Consider the following 10,203-nt stretch of genomic DNA (forward strand, 5'->3'; position numbering starts at 1 on the left):
GCGTGCTCAACGGAGCTCCATCTTCCGTGGATTATTATTAGGCAGCCAATACGGACAATTGGGACATCCCATGTAATTGTAGCATTAGCCAGTAGCATAGCGTGTGACTTGCTTATGTAGTACTGTACAGTAGTGTAGCAATCATGTATATAAGGACCAGGTCTGACGAGGAGAGACCCCCAGTCTTATTCTCCTTCATCCACCACTACCACCACAGGCGGGTCTTACAAGACACTGCCAGTGTGCTATATAACTCTTTGCATCTCCCTCACTGTGTGCAACCCTCTCGACGCTGCCAGTAAGTTTTACTTTGCACCAGTCGACTAGGCCCGGCTAGTGGGCACGTCGTATCACCACAGCCCCTCGCTGTAGGCTCCACCAAGCGTCCCTTTGTGGACTTAGTTTTGGTTGTCTATCTTTGTCATTGGCGTGCCGTGACACAGTGTCATGTGACTGGGTGGCTGAATCATGGGTGCTTGGTGGTCATGTGGTAGACACAGTCATATTCACAATGTATGTGGCAGTATTGTGCTGTTTGTTCAAGTATCCACTTTGTGAGACCAATATGAAGGTTGGCATCCAAATAACCACTCAAATGAGGACTTTAATGGTGTAAAAAGAAAGGTGCCACTTAATACTGTGACATAGAGTTGGTTCTGTGCACCTGGCAGTAGTGCTTCTTCAATGATTTGATTTTTGCATTCTAGTCTTGCAGGGTGTGAGTGTAATTGCTCTGGAAAGTCTTCGTACCACACTTGGTAAATTAGTTCCTCATCTCTTTGGTAGAGGTCTGCGTAATACTCCCAGATAAGTCCTTCTGCATAGTCTCTGACTGGGTTGTGTACATCATACTGTCACAGATCATCGTAGACAAAGATAGATAAACTAAAAGTCCAGTCTCTCAAAGGATACTCTGGCCTGGTAAAAGCCTTATGGCTAGATCTTAAGAGGAGACCTTTGGATGATGACTCTGCTGATGAGCAAGCCCCTTCAGTTAATGTTTATACTCACTGGTGTATACAGCAGAGCTGGGTGATGAGTAAGGCTATGTGTGAATAGATGCTATTGGCTTGTTAGGCCTGTAGTAGCTGTTGCAGTGGACAAAGGAGAATAAGACTGAGGTCTGTCTCCCGTCCACTCTGGTCTTATCTACATGGATGAAGTGCTACTGTATAGTACTTATATAAGTACCTTTCATGCTACCTATTGGCTAGCTCTACCATTGTACGATGTGTCCCTTTTTATGTGATTGGTGTCTATGAATAGTGTGGTATGACAGAGCTCTGGTTGATGCTGACTGAGTCATTTGGGGTGAGTGTCCGAGACTGAGTCATGCTAACTGAGTGATTGATCAGGGTCAGGGCTGGGGCCGATGGCTGAAGGCTGAGTCACGTGATGCTTGTAATATATATGGGAAGGTCGATGGCTGATCTATCACGTGACTTTGATGAAATGAAATGTGAGTAAAATGTAATCTAAGTCTATGTATGTTCTGTATATAGGTTGTCTGATGAAATCATGACACATACCCCATGTCAATGAGGTGAAAGGGTGTGTGTAGGGTGTATGCTCATTCGAGTTCAATTGAGTAGTGATAGAGGATGATCGATGAGGTAGCAAGTAGGGGTTGATAGATAAAATACACGGTGAATGATGCCTGGTGTTCACTGTGCTCGACGTAGTGATCTACTACATAGTTTCTATAAATGATATTGAAATGATATCATGGCATGCGATGTGTAAAAATGTAACTGGCTAGTAGGGCCAGTAGCATGACTCCTTCTCAAACTGCACTAAGTTCTTTCCTACTCGTGCCTGCTCCTTATTGATCTCCTTGAATGATATCTTTCCTAGTCCTATGCAAAGCTTAATAGTGATGCACCTATGTATTGACAAATGTAAAGTTGTTGCCTCTCCCAATGTGCTCGTTAAGCACTCTCAGATGCTAAAGAATTCTGTCTCAACACTTGATCTGCTCCTTGATGAACTTGGCAGCGATATGTGGCTGCTATAAGACCTTGTATCGCTGAATGGTAGCATATACAGTGGGGGGCAATGTTCTCAGGGAGTGTTCCCTTGGGGTTCTTGTAAATTTCATGAGGGTGGTAGCTCTTGGAGAGGGTGAATGTGAGGACATCAATAGCAGAAAAAGTAGTGTAGGGATGAGGAGGTAAGAGTGAAACAAATGGGTTTAGCGGCTCTGCTGAGATGCCTTCAATCCAGGAGCTGACCTTGCACTGCTGCTTGTGGTGTTCGGCTATCTTTTCTAGAGGAAATGGTCCTTCTGATTGAGCCTGTACTAGATTGTCTTCTGTTAGGCAATGGGTACGAGGGCAAGGATGATAAGGGTGATAACGTCCATTGGGTGAGATGATACCATTGTGAACTTGGGTTGCTTTACCAGTTTGTGCAGTGCTGCTGTTCCTTTTAAGGAAGGAAGCAGCTTAGGCAGTAGAGATGCAGTGGAGGTATATGAAGGAAGTGGTGTGAAAAAAGCTCTGCCCTGGACAGATGTATCTTTGAGCAAAAATGTGCAGCTACCAGTGTCAGACACTTGGTATGGGCATAGAAGGTCAGTCTTATTCTAATGTCACAGCATGCTGATGAGAAAGATAGACAACTCAAATAAGAGTCCCCTTGAGGGTCTCCAGATAAAAGTCAACAGCAACAAGCTGTGGTGATACGACATGCTCACTGATGAGGCTGCAGTTGCTATCGCAAAATATGACTTACTGTCGAGGCAAGGGGCACTATCACAAAATAGAGGATGTAAACAAATGTATAGCACACTGAGAGTATCTGGTAAGACCCCTCTGTGATTGTAGTGATGGACGAAGAAGAATAAGACTAGGGGTCTCTCCTCATCTACCCTGATCCTTATATACATGATTGTTATGCTACTGTACAGTACTACTTAAGCGAGTCACATGCTATTCTACTGGATGGTGCTATAATTGTATGACATGTCCCAATTATCCTGATTGGCTACCTAATAATAACCTACGGAGACAGAGCTTCCTTTGAGCATGTAATATTGCATCATGGCTATTGCGACATATGATGCAATGCCAAGGGGCTTGGTATCACGTGACAATGCCAGGAGAGATCTGAGGGCATGTGACTAGATGCCTTGTTATCTTATCTCCTATTAGGTCATGTGATCTTTGTGCAATGTGAAATGATAAAAATAATAAGCTTCCAATAGTATTTGTTCCTATAATGACTTGTCAGGTAAAACTGTGACACTTGTATTGTTCAACACCTTCTTCCTTGCCAATGAAGTGAATGCTGATGATGTGTATTCAATTGAATGTAGGATGCCAGTCATGCATGCCTGAAAGTGGCAGTGGATACTGAAGGGCGACCCACTGACTATAGACATAATAAGGTGAATCTTCTGAGTAGAGGTGCCAAGCGACCTTCAGATTGTCCCAGATAAAGATGAAGGCATGGAAGGTGGCAAAGTCACCTGTGCCCGTCTGATGAACGTAAAGATGTTGGTCATTGCATTCCATCATGAACATTAGTGGTGTAGCGATGTAAACGTCATAGGGTGACATGACATTTGGAGGTAATAAGCAACACTTGACCAGCTTCCGGGTTGCTCAAAGACTTGACCATCTGAGTGTACCTTGTTTGTTCCTTGATGATGATTGCTGGCACCAGCTGAGTTCCATCCTCAGAGTGAATGCTGTAGGGAGAGGTGGGATTCTCGTGGTGAGGGTATCCAGGTTCTTCATTGTCGACATTTCCTGCCTGTTCTTTGTCCACAGAACTTCTCCAACTATTTCTCATTTCCCAATCTCCTCCTATCATCCATCTTTCCACAGGCTCTGCTTCCTCATCTTCCCATCATCGATACTCTGCCCATGAAGCTACGAGAGCTTCATCACTGATGTCTATTAGAGGCAGACACTCTTCTCCATTGTTGTTGAGTCAATTTGGCTCTGAGACACTTCGTTCAACTGTGGTAGTGACACGAATGTTAAGAGCCATTGGTGGAGGTGGTAGATCAGGTCGATTCTCCTTGTTCCAAGGGTAGATCTCATCATAGAGTTCCCACTCAAGTAGGAGGAGGTGATGGTCCAGCAGAGGGACAGGGGGACCACTACTTATATCTTTAAGCAGTCACTCTTCTTCCTCATACCAGTCCATGATCCAGATATTCACCATCCCTGTACAGTCTTCCACTGAGATCATCATTGTCCTGGATATGGTACCATGTACAATGCTGAATGCATCCAGAGCAAGTGAGAGTGCTGCTGGCAAGATGTCAAAATGCAGCAAATGATCTAGAGCATACAATGGTGGGAGAGTTCTCACTGGAAGACTGGCATAGACGGCTGTTAGAATAGTTTGGCATTGATCTGGCCCTAGCCTGGGTAGATTGAGTTTCTCCATTAGGTACATTGGATAATTCATTTGCATGAATGTTCCCCATGTTCCGTCTAAGTCGATATTGACATCATCCTTTAGCATGACCTTCAGCTTGCCTGTTTGGAATGGAAACGGGTATGGGATTCTGATTAACCCGTTGGCTCAGGACATTATGTACAGTTGCTGTCAAGTTGTTCTGAATCAATCCAGGAGGCAGACTTTGTGGACTCCATCTGCTTTCTGAAGGAGCGGATTCATTATGCGTTGGATGGGTCGTGTTGTATTTGACATTAATATGGTCGAAGTTGACAAGATCCTGGAGTGTGAACCCAAGTCCTCTAAGGGCGAGATAGACTCTGAGCTGCTGGAAGACCTGGTAGCAATGTTTGTGAGAGGAATGGGATTTGACATCTTCAAGAACTTCAATGATATAGGTGAAAGTGATGATAGCGGATTCAAGATATTTGGAATGTTGCACAGACATTGGGCTGAGGGGTTCAGGTCAAGTTGTGCTCCCTTTTATACTCATCCAGCAGCTCACTCGCATTGCCCATTTCTGTCTCCTTTATCCACAATCTTTCACTGAGCAGATATTCAGCCCATTTAACCAGATATTCATTCTTGCTTCGTCACAGTCAGTGTCCCATTATAGACTTGATTTCAAATTCTTCTTCTCCTTTGATAAAATCTGGAGGTGGTGTTGAATAGCTTTCCCCATGTGTACTCATTTGCCAATATGATGTGAGTAATGAAGCATGAAACACTGGGTGGATCTTCCATATCTTGGGAAGATCTAGTCTAAATGAGAGAGGTCCCAGAATCTCCTTGATTCAAAATGGTCCTTCCCACTTTGGTGCTAGCTTGGTTAACTTGTAGGGTCATTTCAAATTGGTGGCTTCAAGCCAAACCTTGTCTCCTTTCTTGAATATTGAGGATCCTGCTGCGATCCATGCTGACACATGGGCTTTTGCCCTGACAATTCCTTCTGAGGCTTCCTTGCAGATTAGAATGAGAAGCTTGAGTCTTGCATCTACGTCAGGGATCTTTTTCTGAGGAAAGAGTTCTGGCATTCCTCATGGTTCATATCCATACCATACTTTAAATGGTGACTTCTTTGTTAACAAATGGGTGTGGAGATTGTGCACAAATTCTGCTTCAGATAGAAACTGATTCCATCGATGTGGTTGCTTGGCACAATATATTTAGAGATAGATCTCCAATTCTTGATTCATTCACTCTGTTTCATCATCTGTTTGTGGATGATAGGCTGTGCTCATAGCTGACTTGATTTTGAGGGCTTTGCACAGTGCTTAAAAAACCTTGGACACGAATTGTGTTCCACGATCAGAAATGATCTTGTCAGGCAATCTGAAGTGTTTCCAAACTTGTTGTCTGAATAGTTTGGCTGTTTCTGACACAGTGATCATTTTCTTGCAAGGACATAGAATTATCCCCTTACTAAGCCCATGGTCTACCATGACCATGATGAAATCAAAGTCTTCGCTTCACGGTAGATCCATGATAAAGTCCATGCTAACTTGTTTGAAAGGTAGCGCATTTGGTGATGGGCTAATAGGCTGTAGTGGTATTTTTGCCCTGTTACAGATGGCCTTGGATTGCTGACAGATGGCACAACCATTGACATAGCTTTGAATAAAGCAATACATTTCTGGCCACCAGAAGTCTTTTCGGACTAATTGATGTGTGACCCAAATTCCTGGGTGTCTATGCAGCGTAGCATTATGATAGCACCGAATGATTTCCTGCTTGAGAATATCATTCTTTGAAATGTATACTTATCCATGGATGGTGATTAAGCCATTGTCAGACTCCTTGATGTCATCCTTGGTCATTCCTCTTAGAACTGGAAGTTCTTTCATTAGGCCACCCTTGTATGTGCATATCAAAGGGTCTTTATCTAGTGCAGATCAGATATTTTCTGCCATATCTGTATCGATAGCTGTCACAGTTTTATCCGGACATATTCATGTCGACAACATAATTCCTATATAAGGCAATCCTATACCCGGATATGGATACAAACCTCAATATTGGTCTATCAATGCGAATACTCGCACAAACAACAAGATACAGCCACATACCTCACGGATGGGCCTGCATCTACCAACTGACCAATCGGGGATCCGATCTGAACACCCGGTCACGTGACCGGATAAGGAGCCTAGACCACCAAGGGCTATGTTCATCACATCATGGGTAGTAGCACAACCCTATTGGATAAGTCCAATAGGACCACCACCAGGGGCCACTTAATAGTGGCACCACAACAGCCGCTCACAGAAGGGGCACCATGTTATACAATTATCCCATTGATTACCTCACAGGCCATTTGTAGATAGTTGTCATGGTGAGACCAGAACCATTACTGGTTCTGGCATTACGTTCACATGTAGGTACCAGAGGTCTCACAGTAGCACACGTGCCAGGGGTCCTGACTACATGTATATATATGCCTTGGATGAACCTGGGGTTCCCCAGTTTCATTCACCTATGTTATGAGGCCTACAATGGCCATTCCCTCATTTATATGAGTGACAAGGCTAGGGGCCCTTTGAGCCCCCTTTTGCTTCATAATATCATCCACCACAGGTGATGAGTCACAGGATGCAGGCATCACCTGATGCCAGTCCCTTGCCCTTCCAGGTAGGGATCACAATGCACCGTGACATTTGAATGAAACTGTACACTGCCCTCAGCAATGCGCTGCTGGCAGGGTGACCTTGGGATCCTATGCGGACCAGGTGCATTTATAGCCAAAGTACCCTTTGAGGGACTGGCTTTTTGGACCTTGACAATGTCCATCAAAACTGTCATATTTTATGCCCAGAGATATTCCGGTGTAGGGCGCACCTTTTTCCACACCACTTCCCCCATTTTATCCCTCAACTCTATCCACCATAAGCCGCTCCCTGCTTTCAAGAGGCACAGCGCAGGACCGCTTCCTTTTGCACCTCCATGAGGGCAAAACAGCCAGGAAACTACGCAACCCAGGGACAAGAAGTCTGAGGGGGGGGGTAGTACATACACAAATACATGTTACTTAGAACAGTAACATGTTCACTAAAGTCCCAACTACAACACCGACCCCGTGGCATAGGGGTCAAGACCTAAGCCATGGGGCGTGGGAGGATTGACGCCGCCCTGGGTCGGGCATACAGCATAATGCTGGTTCGACCCCCGGTTGGGGAATAAATATCCGGCACTGGTTGTGCATAATAACCGTGGGACGACAAGAAGCAAGCGCGCGCTTAAGACAGAAGACCACGGACGAAACTGGAAGCACAAAGTTGGGTGCACCCGGTCCCTACACGGACAACACCGAAGACCTTGGAAAACTGAGTGCGGCCCAAATAGGTGAGCCCCGGAGTGGACCGACCTCGGAAGCGTCTCAGTGTACTTTTTGGTTTTCATTACTTTTACGATCCATGGCCAGTGTGCGCGGTTGTAACACAAATACACTAGTGTGAAAGGCTATCAAATACATGATATTTAGATAAGCACACATAAATTCACACTTACATTTATCAAACATATGCAAGTTCTAAAAAGGCAAATTCTCACGTCCTATAAAGGCAACTTGCATATCATACAAGGCAGTTCCCATTACTGGGAAACACAAAGCCTCGCGCAAGGCATTCCTACATCAGGATATGAGACCTCAGCGCATACATAGATGGTTTGGTCAACCACAAATTTTTCTGTCAAGAGAAGATCCTTCCGGCGACCGACAGGCCACCATTCACCAACATATAATAAAATTGTTGACGGCATCCAAGTGCACGGTAGTCACGTGACTATTAACTGCAGGCAGAATTAAGACCCAACAATTTATACAAGTGGAACGAATACCTAGGAAGACTTCAACTAAGAAGGGCAAATGGCACTAATCCAGGCAGGGGGAACTACAGCCACTGACAAGTCTCAGAATCACACCAAAATTGCGCACCAATGTGATTTCTGTCAAGCGGTATTCACTTATCATATCTACACCAACCCGATATAGTGAAAATTTCACTCCCACCCGCCCACCCTTCATTCTGTGCTACTACAATCTTGTTTTCATGCTCTGCACCTTCTTTGGGGCTACGCGCCTGGCACTCGGGATGAGGCCAGCGGAGGGTGGGATAATAGGGGAGAGGGCCCCTCGAGGAAACAAGTGTGTAAGTGAAGCGAAACACACTAGCGAGGAGTCACTCCGAGGGCAACAGCACCGAGCTTTGGGTGATCCGAAGCGCTACACCCCATCCCCGACACTAAAGGCTAAGCGAAGCTAAAGCCTTAAGCAAAGCGCAGCAAAGCATAACAATTTTTCACCAAAAGTAATGTCAATATGGAGCAAAAGGAGACTATTGCTACCAGCAAGGGTCTGGAAAAACCCATTGCATCAAGGCACCATTTTCTAAACACAAAAAATGGCGACCTGACATCTACTTTACACTACAAGACCACAAAAGGAAATGGCGATGCCTTTTCTGGCAACAAGATTACCAAACATGGCAATTTCTCACAATTAGAAAAAGCCGTGTAAACGCATGCATAAGACCTCACAGACAGCACCACTACAGGAAATAAGACCCTCTGACCAAGGGCAACCTGCTACTTGGCAGCTTTGAGCACCACCGTGGACCTGGGCATGTCACTAAACTGTGCCACTAGGCGGCTATGATCGCCAATATATGACGTCATTCAAAGATCACGATCGATCAAGGAAGTCTATCTCGACTCAATCACAAAGATCAGATCTCGATCATGATCGATCGAGGAAGACGTCACACAATCTTGGCACGTGACTAGGCACACACCATGAACTTCGCACGCCACCTGATTACATCATCACAAAAAGCCACTTGATTATATAATAAACAACAGATACTGGTCGAAATTCGAACCTGGTATCTCACCCGTTCAAGTGGCTTAGGGGTTAAGCCATGATGTTCAAGTCCCCCGAGATCACCTGACACTATCACTCAGGGCCCGCTCGCCTCCCAACGAGCGCAGGTTCGAATCTCAGTGGGGACGAACAATATCATGACTTGATTTCTGCCTCAGCAGCCGTAACGCAGAAGCACGAAGTCATGACCGAAGACCGAGGATAAGGAGATTGCATCCGCAATCATAAACTATGTTTTTCACCAACAACCCTTATCCTTCAATACAACATTCAAGCCTGTCACATTACGACCTGGCGCAAGTCGTTAAACTGCAAGCGCGATGACCTAAACAACGTCATTTAAACTGTTTTGCCTACAAGCCTAATTCTATAAAGGGAGAAGATATAAGGCGACAACGAGTCGAACCATAAGTCAATCACCTATAAAGAATTAGAAGCGCAAAGGTACCCATTGGCAGCTAAGAGCGCCCAAGGACCTAGACATGTCCACTAAACTGTTAATCCATTTTTACTACACCCACTACAACACCACCCAGGCCTACACACAATCCACCTAAATGGAAATCCATCTAATGGAAGATATGGCTCCTCGGGACGATGAGCCTTGAGGGGGGGGTAATGTCACGGTTTTATCCGGACATATTCATGTCGACAACATAATTCCTATATAAGACAATCCTATACCCGGATATGGATACAAACCTCAATATTGGTCTATCAATGCGAATACTCGCACAAACAACAAGATACAGCCACATATCTCGCGGATGGGCCTGCATCTACCAACTGACCAATCGGGGATCCGATCTGAACACCCGGTCACGTGACCGGATAAGGAGCCTGGACCACCAAGGGCTATGTTCGTCACATCATGGGTAGTAGCACAACCCTATTGGATAAGTCCAATAGGACCA

This window comes from Laetiporus sulphureus (assembly GCF_001632365.1).
Source record: "Laetiporus sulphureus 93-53 unplaced genomic scaffold LAESUscaffold_9, whole genome shotgun sequence".
NCBI classification, from domain to species: Eukaryota; Fungi; Basidiomycota; class Agaricomycetes; order Polyporales; family Laetiporaceae; genus Laetiporus; species Laetiporus sulphureus.